Genomic DNA, 12,576 nt, shown 5'->3' on the forward strand with positions numbered 1-12,576 from the left:
GTTGCGACGGAGTTACGTAGTGTTGAACGCGTGGAGTTCTGTTCGAATAAAAGTAACACAGGAGGAAAAAAAAGTTGTCCGCGTGAAATAACACCACTACACTTCTATAGCAATGGAATCTTTAGAAAGCAACTCTGCAATGGTTATCCATAATAATGCATAGGAGGAATTCTGCAACCTCCCATGCATCGGTGAAGGTGTTGGACAGCAGCTTATTGGGAACTGTAAAATAAGGCTGCAAAGTCGGCTTGTCATATAGGACTGTCATAGATACGAAGCAATAACACTGCCACTTGCTTCTGCTGCTGACATATTTGGTGCAAGTAATGGCAGGAGGTAATAATGCTGTGTTTTATGATTTCCCAGAACGGCGCTACAAAGGACCAATCGCACATCTGAAATCAACATTTAATAAGCTGCGATGCTGGATGAAGCAACGTGTGATGAATGACTTCTGCATTGCCATAAGGCCCCACAGATGTCACTGTGAAATAAATGCGCTGACCTTTTCGCCAAAACAAGTCTGGGTATACTTCATACAATGGTGACTTCAGTTGATTTATCTCATTTTTTATTCAGCAAACTATCCTTTGAACCGTCTGTTTCCACGTTTGTAACATGTAACATGTTACTTTTCAGACCAAAACAGGAGGATTCCTCGACAACTCTGGCTGTCGCCTGATCAGGGTGGTTGTAAATACCGATGAAACGTCGTACTCGAATTGTAAATGTTGTGGGTTTACTCTCCAAACACATCGGTGTGCTTAACCAGTAATTAATTTACATGTTTTGTTTACGTGCCAAACCTTACTCATTGGCTATGTCGGGTGGTGGCAGGTTTAATAACACATTTATATCTACACGATCTAACCAAAAAGCTCCTATGATGGATGTAGCATGTTATTTGACAAAAAAAATATTTTACAGTATTTTCTAAATAGTGTTTTTTATTAACATGGGCGATCTCCGTTTTACTGACAGTTAATACATATTTAGGATACTGTAGTAAATGTCTAATCAAATAGTGCTCTTTACATTGAATATGTTATACCATTACATTAAGAACAAAAATACTTAAAATTGCAAGCCAAGTAGCTTGCATTGCACGTATATGTAGTAACTTTGTAATGCAATAACCACAGCTGGAATAAATAAAGAACTACAAAATATAAACACTCCAAAGTTGGTTATAAGTGACTACATCAGCATATGCAAACAACAACAAAAAATCGAGAGAAATTTTTAGCAAATGTCATATTACAAAAAACGCCTATACATTCCATTTTTTAAATGAGGTAATGGGTGGAAAGAGGGCCTAGATAAAGATTAAAAAACATAGAAAATTAAAAGCTAATTTTGAATGTATCATCTGTTTCGATTGCTTCTTAAAGTTATCGATGCACTGATAAATGTCTGCAGTCACTTTGGCCCACGCTGAGTGAGGGCCAGTTTTAGAAAATGGGTCCATATAATGTTTGGAATTTTTTCTTCGTAATCATGGTTCATCCACAACTAGGACAATATACCTATGGATAATCTACATTTGATATAAATGTAAATGTTAAGCCCCATCAAAAATTAAACTCTTGTATGTAATAAATCAATATTTACCCTTCCATTAGTAAAACCCCATGAATAGCAGATGTTATAAAGATTCAAGGTATGTAAGTAAATTTCAAGTAATACAAGTTGGCAGCAGTGATGTACTGGTTATCGCGAAGCACTGTGAACCCTGTGTGACCTACGTTTAATTCCAGACCACGGCTAACATCAGTGGCACAATATCTGAACCAGTCCCGGGCACTCCCCTTGACCACACCATACTGACTAGCATGGTGAAGTATGCTTAAACAACCCAATCACTGGCATTGGCATGCAGATTAACAAAGGATTGTAAATAATTACCATTACATTAGGTATAAAAATGAATTCCAAATACTAAATCCTAAATCGCAGCTAAAGTAAGGAAACATTTCCACCTGTGCATTCAAAATTATGTTCAGAAATGTGGCTCAATATCTTGGCAGACTCTACAATTAAATTATTGGCAGCTGTCAAAGTGCCATCTGTTAATTTATATACAGTAGACTCGATTAATTACCCGTGTTAATGATGGGGAGGATGGCAGGGGATAATTCAAATTCGCGGATAATCCAAACATTTAAATTTTCCACGTATCTCTATGCCAAAAAACACTAATATAAGTATACATTACGTTTAAGAAAATAAAAATAAGAATAGGCGTTATCCTTTCTGGCAATAAAACAGTTGTTAAAACCAAATAGATACCTTTTGCAAGGAATCAAGTCTGCATTAACCACACGTACTTGTGGTGAACATGCAAACAAAACATGCTCTGATAATATATGCATTGCAAAAAATGGCCCATGATATGTTTAAGTGTATCTGCCATCACACAGTTTCGTAAATTAAAACTCACAAAATAAATGATCGGATAAATCCCTCAAAATGAAGCACAACTGACGAATTTGATTGTTACTCTTTTCATTTAGAACGAATACCAACGATCGACCAATCACTACACGTGCTCAGTGATAACACTTTCCTGCTCCCACGCAGGACATTCCACCCACTAAGTGGATAGCAGAGCCACGCCAATCAAAATAAATTGAACTCCTCCCACTTGTAAAAATATGCAACTTGTGTACTGTGAGTGCGATCACGTGGATTTCAGATTAACCGGAGCTCATATTTATGGCACGTGACTTGGAATACAATTTCCAAGAATAACAATGTATAACTGTTTTCAGATTATTAATTTGGGCTTATGGTAAAATACATGAATTTATATTATGTCAAAATGTCAGATGCACGATTGTGATCGAAACGTCGTGATTTTTTTTTCTATCTACATGGCTTTACCGAAAGACCCAAAGAATATGAATTCCTGCAGTCATGAAAGCTTTAAGTCAAGATATATTTACAACTTTCAAAGACCTTCAATTCATGGTCATTGCAAATGCAGTAAGCTTTAATTAGTCAACTCTCAATATTACATGAAATATTATTGTAAAATATGCATTAGAGTTGACTCCATGCTCATAACTGTAGTGACCCATTAATATAGCTGTGGTTTATAGTGATGTTATATAGTTACTGTATGCATATTTACGTAAATAAAACATTTATGATCGATTTTTTCCAAAGCTCAATTTTTGTGGTAGGCTTAAAGGCCAATGCTGTGAGTGGACTAAGTGGGCTAAGGCATGGCTACCTGGGTATAATGTAAGGAATGGAGCCCCTGGCACATGCCCCATGCTGTGTTTTTGGGGCCTAATTATGCTTAAGAATCTGCTTCTGTTTTTCTCAGTTTAGGTCATGCTAAAGACATAGCCCATTTGGAACCAACATTAACTAGTTTATTGCCAAAATGGCATCCTGATTGCATCAAAAGGGCTGCTACATCATTATGGTCGTCTGTCGGATTAATATGTTATGTAAATAATACATATGATGTAAAATATTTAGATATTTTAAACATTTGCTACTTAAACATGTAAATAATAAAGTTAATAAAATCCTGTAATCACATGCAAATAACCTGCAATCTTGAACATTGCAACATATTAATGAATGTGCTTGCAATATTTCAGGGCTATTTGGCCAAAAAAAAGGTTTAGCCTCATCAAGGCTACAAAACACGGGCATTTAGCAGTTGCAAAGTAATGTAATTAATAACTTTTAGAATTCACATTCATGAGGCTGTGCCAAGACATCTGCATTTTCAATTTAAACATGTAAAGGTGAGAGAGAACCTTAGAAAAGCACATTTATTTCAACAGCATTAATAAAAAACCGTCGTTTTATCTTGCCGAAATCCAAATTATTAATACATTTCTTCACAATGTTAAAGTGATGTCTCATTATCCTCGTCAGCAACAATAACAGCCACGGTCTATTCACTGCCGAATGAAGGCCTTCACAAACCACCACCATCCCTGGACACCAGCTGATCTCATTGCTGTAGTTCCATGGTGGATGTCCTCTCCTTTGGCTGCGACTCCATCATTCGTCTCAACTATTGACCACAATCCCTTTTCGTGATGTTTCTTTTTCAAGACCACTGACTTTTTTTAGAAGTTATTGTCGCGAACCTAGGTTTGTTAAAAATAAAGTTTTTTTTGCTTACATCGCGGAAATATAAACGTGTCGTGAACCCATCGGCACCAAACACACCCAATTCGTAAGGTTTGTTATGTAAAACAAAACGTGCAAATTAGTTACTACTTCAGCACACCGGGGTATTGGAGAGTAAACCCACAATATTTACAATTTCAGTACGACGTTTCGTTGGTGATCACAAAAAACATCAGACGATTTTTTAGAATTGTGACAAAGTCTTCCTGTTTCTGGTCTTAAATATAGAAAGAAAATGTCATCACTGTGAGCCTATCAAGTGCGAAGATCAGAGGGGGGTTCATGTAATCATATAAATTACAATGGATTGCTAATCTGAGAATACTCAGCACACATTACCAGTTGGGTAAGTCACAGTTAATAAACATACAATGGATTATGTTAATCTCGGATTGTTCTATGATCCATGAGTTAATTTCCCTCCCTCTCATTGTAAATTCCAAGTATTCACCTCTCTTAAGCTTTGCACACATTTCAGCTTTTGTTCAATTTTCTTTTTCAGTGTCCATATTATCTATATATCATAGGCAATATGCATACAAATGACAAATATTTAATTTTCGTGATTATGGTAACGGTGAGGATAATACTAAAATTAATATTATTCACAGTTATCCAAAAAATGTATCATAATGCAATTCCTCCAGTGCTCCATAATATGTATAAGCTGCAGCTGAAGGCCAACTGTGAATAGAGCATGAAATACCTCTGAATTTAATTTAGCCTGCAGAGACAGCTTACACAGCAAATGGTGAGAAATGTAAGAGCGCGCTGATGAGCGCCAAATGCATGTTATTGGGAGCCTCGCTTCACACGCATGGAATGCATAATTACCCATGCATGCGGCGCACAGCAATTACTGTTTATGGAGACACGCAGTAAACAAGTATAATAGAAAATCATTGCAGGACTTCTCAGGCCCCATATAACTGAGTCATATAACAAGTGATGATTTCAAATTCCATTATTTGTTGCCATGTCATACTCATTAATTAATTCTTGATCTATAACATTCACCCGTGTTCATGATGGGAAATCTAACTAGTACAGTATGTTTTTTTTTTGTGCAAATGTGCACGCGAGGCAAAGGTATGGCAATGCTCGATCAGTAGCACAGGAAGCCACATTATTTCGTGTGGGATTTAAGAATGTAATGACAATGTTTTGTTCATTGCTGTGACATTTAAAGCCAGGTATGGGGGCACATCTGTAAATTAGCCACTTGGAGGCAGGGTTGGTGGATTGTGATGACGTCAAACACCAAAAAAACACCTTAAGGGTCAGTGAGAACATATGCGGATGCTGCCTGCACTGCCCGCGGGAGGTAGTGCAGCAAGCAGGTCACTGATTTATTAGTGTGGAACTCGATCATCCCTTGCCTTGTTTTCTCTGGTTTTCTCCCATATAAAAAAAGTACTCAGAAGGCAATTGGCTCAATAGGTTTTCCTGCAAAAAAAGTCAAATCGTGATACTGTCATGGATATAGTCCCTCTCTGATGTTGTGGAAATGGGAAAAAAACTATTTGATGTATTTTTGTTAAATAAATATATTTTCCTACACTATTACACTTCAGAATATAGTTTATTTTCTGCACAAATATCATACACATACACTCCTTAGAAAATGAACGTGTCACTACTTCTAAAATCGAAATTAAAATGTTTTTGAAACGTGTGCAACTAAAAAAAAGTGCTCCTGGGGGATGACAGTGACATGGGTGCCACGGTGGCGAGATGTTAGCTATCTCGCCTGGTATACATGAGGTCGTGGTTTCGATCCCAACCCTGACAACTGTATATTAGGAGTTTGCATGTTCTCCCTGTGGTCGTGTCGATCTTTCTCCAGGTCCTCCTGTTTTTCCCTCCACATTTAGAAACATGTATTTAGCGTAATTGGCTCTTCTAGATTTCCACGTGAGGTCACTTCGTTGAGCTATTATTTGTGACCAGGTCGCTTTTAAAAAAAAAATAACTCTATAGCGCAGTGGGCTTTACCTGGTAAAATAAAAAAAAATCATTTTTAGTTTAGTTTAGAACCGGTGACTGTGAGCGGCGCAGGTGCTATGTGCGCTGCTCCACTTTGTCCTTGTGAGAATAAATGGGGGACGGCTCAGGTTGTTTCAGAGCATGCACCTTGAGCGACAGCTGCCGCTCTGTGGGACGGCCGCTGGGAATGCAGATTTAAACTCGTTAACAAAAAATAGCGTGGCCACATATGCGTGCGTTCCAGTATAAACAGCCACACTTATTACGCACATGGCGCACGACACACATTCAACGACATTTGCGTTGGTGCTGTAAACATACCAGAACATCGGTCATCCCATACAATGTTTTAACAACTTATTATTTTACTATTTTAAACTATTTTATTATGTTACCAGTTAATGCACACCGAGCTATTAGCTCTCTTTCAGAGGCGACATGGCAACATATGGTAGCTCAATGAAGTGGCTTATATCGTCACATGTGGGAATTCATAGTAGCAGCCAAATTATTTAAATGCACGTTTATAAATGTGGAGAGGAAAACCGGAGGACCAGGAGAAAAATCCACACGACTGTGGGAATAACGCGCAAACTCCAAATATACAGGCATTGTCAGGGTCGGTATTGAACCCACGAACTCCTGCGCACCGGGCGAGGGAGATAAATACCCCACCATCCGCGGCGAAATTAAAGGGGTGGTATACATTTGCACGGACAGAAAGACTGAGTGACGAATGGCTTTTTATTTGGCAGACAGGTGGCTTGGGAGGGGTAACTCATGCTTGTGCTGCTGGCACCAAGTCGCATCGTGCATTAGCATTCAGCCGAAAGGAACCATTCTAGCTCACGTCGACAGCTACCGTGAGCTATAAGCAATTAAAACAGCGGGCAGCTGTTGGCGCCCACTGCACATCCCACTTCACGACTGTACGCGAGCACTGGCGAGAAAATAACTATGATTGAAAGCCCATTGGGTATTTTGTAAACATGTTCCATGAACCTGGTGGCGACGAACCATGTAAAAAATGGTTTTCTCGAGCTAGGTCCTACTGCATATTAACCTGCATACTCTTTGCAGAGTAAAGAGCCCCAAAAAGACATTATCGCGGTACTAATTAAAACTGGTTCTCTTCAGTTTTAATTATAATGATCCACACATCCATGTGTCCTGATTTGTGACGAAAAATACAGTCAAATTAAGGATTATTTTTGTTGTGATAGCATTTTTCACGTAAATTCGTAATCGCGTATCAAAGCGAGTTTCGGCATTTTTTTTTTACTTGAAACATAATTCAATTGTTTTGTAATTATAAATGTCAGTGACGTATGTTTTTATTTCTAACAATTTTCTGTGAATAAAGCAAAAGCATATTTTTTTGTTAAATTACAATATGCAACTTATTAAATAGCGTTCCTAGGAAAGGAATCTATGTGGTTTGTTTTATATATAAGTATATAAATTGAGATTATAACTAGATTTTCATCAATGCTAATAAACGATGAAATCGTTTAAAACCTCCAAATTAAACATCACCTTTGACTGTCAGGACATTTTGCTATAGGTGATGAAGGCCGATGGATGAGACTGATGACGGAATTATAAATAGCGGGAGAAAGTTTGAGAATGCTGCTACCGCATCGATGGAGACGTTAAATCAACTTACTGCAGCGGCAAGTTGGATTACGGCACCATAAGAAAACAGGGTGGAGAGGACTTTATCCAGCAGTGGATTGACAATGATGACGATACAATAAACCCCCAATCTTAAGCTAACGTGAAAGACTTTAGCTTATACCAGACGGGCTTTAAAAAAAATCAGCTCAAAAACCTGCGGGATACCGTGTTGAGAGCATTCAGTCCCATTGATGTACTTATGGAGCTGTGCTTCCGTCTGCTGCCACGCGTCATCAGCCTATGTTTCCATGGAGATTGGCATAGGGCGATGGCACCCTGGTACAGATGTGGCATGCGACACACAAAATAAGTCAGCCTTCTAATTTTTGTATTCCAAATTTACCGCATTAAATGATCTCAGATTTTGTACGAGGCTTAAATGTTTCAGAAACTCACGGTGCCTTTTAGCAACATCTTATCTCAAACACTCGAAGGGCACCCCCAGTGGCAAGCTGTGCCTCTATATTTTCAATCTAATTTTTAGAAAATATATTTTGATGTCCCTGTGAATATCTTAACGAGTGTCACCTTGTCTAACTCTTCTTTTCATATTAATTTTTATTTATTATTATTATTTCAAAATATTTGTTCTAAAATATAAAACATTCTAGTATAAATATGATGAATAAATATCGAGAAATATGAAACATTAATTCGTGAACAATCACAAATTTACAAAAATATATTAAATATTCTAATCTCCGTTTTGCTGATGACATAGTCATTACATCAACCAATCGGTATGAACTACAAGAATGACAGAGGACAATTTAATGAAGCTGCAAAATAGGGTTTAAAATAAAAATAGGCCAAATAATGCACTGCACAAGTTCTTAAAATACAATAAATCATAGGAAAGTAAAGATCTCAGCAAGATTATACTTCTCGAACCGTTATATTTTTTTATCTACGAACGTTTAAAAAATATTGACTTAGCCCTTTCCTCATGACTGAAATATTTACTATTTTGAGTATGGACACAATTGCGATATTAAATTAGTTTCACAGAAACACAGAATGAAAGCCTACAAAAGGTTTTAGAGAGCAAAACATTACCATATACTTGGGACTAGCTGAGGCACTTTCCATTTGGAAGCCCAACAACTACATGGAGCATAATGTCGCCTGATGTCAACCACTCACTTGATCTCCATTTGCTGTTCCGAAAAGAGAGCGAAGGGTAAAAAGTGATGCGAACTTTATTCTTGTTTTTTTATATACTGGATTATGTTTATAAGAGTTATCGTGCACTCGAGTTTCAGGCAGACAGACAGATGGACAGAGGTAATGCATTTACGTTTTCAATATCAGTTGGAGAGTGATAAAATTCAAACAGCTACAATGAGAAGTAAAGTCTAGAGGGCATGAATGTACGAAGTAATATACAGTACTGCATATATGAAAGGGTTTGTAATAGAGAATTACATTTACTTGGAAGAAATTTCCAGTGCATCAGTTAGTTTAAATACGCATGATGATAAAAAAGTGTTGCTTATTTTCTGGTAATTACACACATTACAGTGGAAATGCATTGCTTCGAAGTTTTGACATGTGCAGGCGACTGACTTTCCACCCACACAGCAGAAGCAGAGAGAAGGCAGATTGTGGCATGCCCAGGGAATAACCACGCGGTATAGTTTATCTTACAACTGTGGTCTCCACTCGCCCTCAGCCACTTATAGCCAACAGCTCTTCGAAAAAATATAAATCAATTGAAACAAGTATGTTTTATATCGTACCCAACGTAACATTTTTTCTGTTGACATTTAAACAGTTTTCCTACCGAACAAAGACTAAATGTTAACAATTCGCATTTCGCAAGATTGTAATAGTTACTATTGAGTACATTTTAATTGTAAATATTATTTAAGACGAATACAAAGGAGCTCTGTGTGAAAATCATCACCAAAATAATTGGATATAAATCACGTGCAGTCGTCGTAACATGAAGTGCGCTACCGCATAGTCCACAGTCAATCGGCTCCGTTCTCATTCACGTCCGAATTTCACAGCATCCTCGCATTTATCATCATCCGCCGGCACCGACATATCATAGCTAATGCATTGTGATCTTCAATCTACAATGAGCACCACAGGTTCCATTTTCTGCAGTAAATCACGAAGGCATCCTTAGATATAGCAGAACCAAGCTATTACAGTCGCCACTCGTGATGTAAGGGAGCTGCATCCAGCTTAAATTGTACCCGCATTCTTGATGTTAGTAATGCTTAAAGTAAATACATTTTAAGCAATGCATCTACTTTTTCCCTCAGCTTTTTATATCAGCATTTGTTTTTTCATTTTTTTCAACACATTGTTACGGAAGTAATACTAATGAAGACGTTCTCAAATGATCAACTAGTTAGCACAAAGTAATGATATTACCATCATTTATTTGGTATTTAGCAAGAAAAACGAAGGCTGTGGCAGCATACATCTCTTGTTTACAGTCGTGAGCCAGCAGGGCAGCAATTCCATATTCCAAGAGCAGAAGCAAGTATGGCTACATAACAGCTATTACATTTACTAAATATATGCATAGTCACAATTTTCATTGTAGTTTGAGGCACCATCAATCTATCCTTAAAACAAAGCTGCTGATTGGCAACCTTGAGGAGCATGAAATTAGGCGACATGTAAGCACTTCAGTCTTTTTTGCCATTAAAGCCCGCCATGAGTATATTAGCATACAGCCATTAAGCCACCAAATAACTTGGAGGCTCAATCGGGATGTGTAGTGAGTTGACTGCATATACCTCTGTAAGCCCTGCCTGCTTTTACATAACCACACCCACTCAATCACTAGCATCACCTACAAAGGGAGTAGCCTCCACTTTTTCTGATGTCGGCCTCACCCACTTCTTATAATCCCCTGCCTTTGCCTCTGCTATCTCCACCCACTACTCAGGTAGCCCCATGTATCACGAGTAAAGCATGAAACCAAAACATTGTAAACCAACCGGAACCAATTCTTAATTTTCCCGTCCAAAGTAGAACATTTAGTCCTATTATATACTGTAGGTGGTACCACGGTTGGGTCGAGGGGGGCTATCACCTGCCACACAACTGGCAAACTAGAACTGTATGGTTTGGTGGACAGGAAAGGAGAAGTCAATTTACTTAATTTTCACAGTATTTGGTGATACTGCATTGGCAGAGGTGCACAAGCACAATGATACAAAAAAAATCAACACATTTGTCAAATACACTGCTTTAAGGGTTCAAAAGAAAAATATACAATTGGCGATGTTTTGAGCAATGGCCCTTCAAAAAATGTATCCAATTATAGCTAATAATTAATAAATAAATATGTGCATTATGCAAATGCAGAATACGGCATTTGCACCGTGCATTTCTGAGGATTTAGAATACTGTAATGTCACCTTGGAATATTACAGGGGATTGCTGGCTGCAGATATGGCTGGGCCTGGCAAATTCTGATAAGACTTAGCAGACTTACTGCCAGCAATCTCCAAGCCTCACTACCACTGCAAAATGCAGAGAATTGTACGGCAGAGCATTTTCTTGCAAGAATATTCAAAATAAAGTTCTGATTTATGAAGCTCAATGCAAATGTTTATGCGCTATCGAGAAACATATTCAGGATGTGTGCCACAGATGCATGGGTTGTGTACCAAGATGTTTTGAAACCTTAAGCATCAACAGCAGCAGTAAGGAAAAGCCATTACCGGTGGATTTCACAGCCATAAAATCGGCATATTTTTGATGGCCAAGCTCACAAACGATCCCAGTTATCTTTCTGTTTGGTTTTGTTTAAATAACTTCCAAAAGGTAAATATCCCGTCCTTTTTACCCAAAGCACTTGTTTAATTAGAATAGGTTTACCCCTTTTATCTGGCAACAAAACAGGTGTTAATATGTTAAAACACCAAACTGAAACCTTGTACAAGGAATCATGTCTGCATTAACCACAATGCTTGTGGTCAGAATGCAAACAAAAAACATACTCTGATAATATATGCTTTGTCTTTGAAACTGATTGGTCCACACCAGAGACAACTTTCTTTTGAGCCTCGTCTCAAAAGATGTTAGACCAGAGGACGCCAAAAGGCGTGCAGCACAAAGACAATGCACTATCAGAGTAATGAGAGCTCGGGCTGAACAGCTACATCATGGGACCTCCTTTGCCAGTACCACAATATGAGAATAGGTTTTCCCCTTTTTTCTAGCAATAAAACAGGTGTTAAGATGTTAAAACACCAAACTGAAACCTTGTACAAGGAATCATATCTGCACTTGTTTAAAATTAAACAACCACTTCTTTTTTATAATAAAAATGTCAACTAAACGCCTGCAATGATTGCCAACAAACCAAAAAAATCAGGAAATGAAATAATTCTGCTGAAATTTGTCTACAAAACCATATTTTATGTAATGTAGCACATTTTTATGAAGTCTTTAACATTGATTAACTCAATTGGGCCACTCACACAATTCCAGTGGCCTAAATGCCACTGGAATTGTGGTGGATTTGAGGCCATGTTCACGAGCTAGGCATTGGTCATACGTTACAATAGCGACTTTGGTCTATACAATCGGGCTGGTGTAACGTACAGTGCCTAAGGGTGCACACAAGTAACAATGCCAACACTTACACCAAAGTTGAATCAAACACTTTGGAATCTTCATTGCAAGAGTAAGTACTTACTTCTGCTTTGCTTTGGCTGTAATGTGCTGAAAAGTATGAATGTGCCTACAACTTATACGAGTAAAAATGTAATCTTTGTTAATGCA

The 12,576-nt window shown here is 37.9% G+C and overlaps 1 protein-coding gene across 2 annotated transcripts in view; it reads right to left on the minus strand.

Moving 5' to 3' along the window:
* LOC144943197 (V-type proton ATPase 116 kDa subunit a 1-like) overlaps nt 1–12,576 on the minus strand; it is a 228,886-nt gene that overhangs the window by 51,661 nt on the left and 164,649 nt on the right. The window lies entirely within an intron of this gene.

The sequence above is a fragment of the Lampetra fluviatilis genome, chromosome 2, assembly GCF_964198595.1.
Source record: "Lampetra fluviatilis chromosome 2, kcLamFluv1.1, whole genome shotgun sequence".
NCBI classification, from domain to species: domain Eukaryota; kingdom Metazoa; phylum Chordata; class Hyperoartia; order Petromyzontiformes; family Petromyzontidae; genus Lampetra; species Lampetra fluviatilis.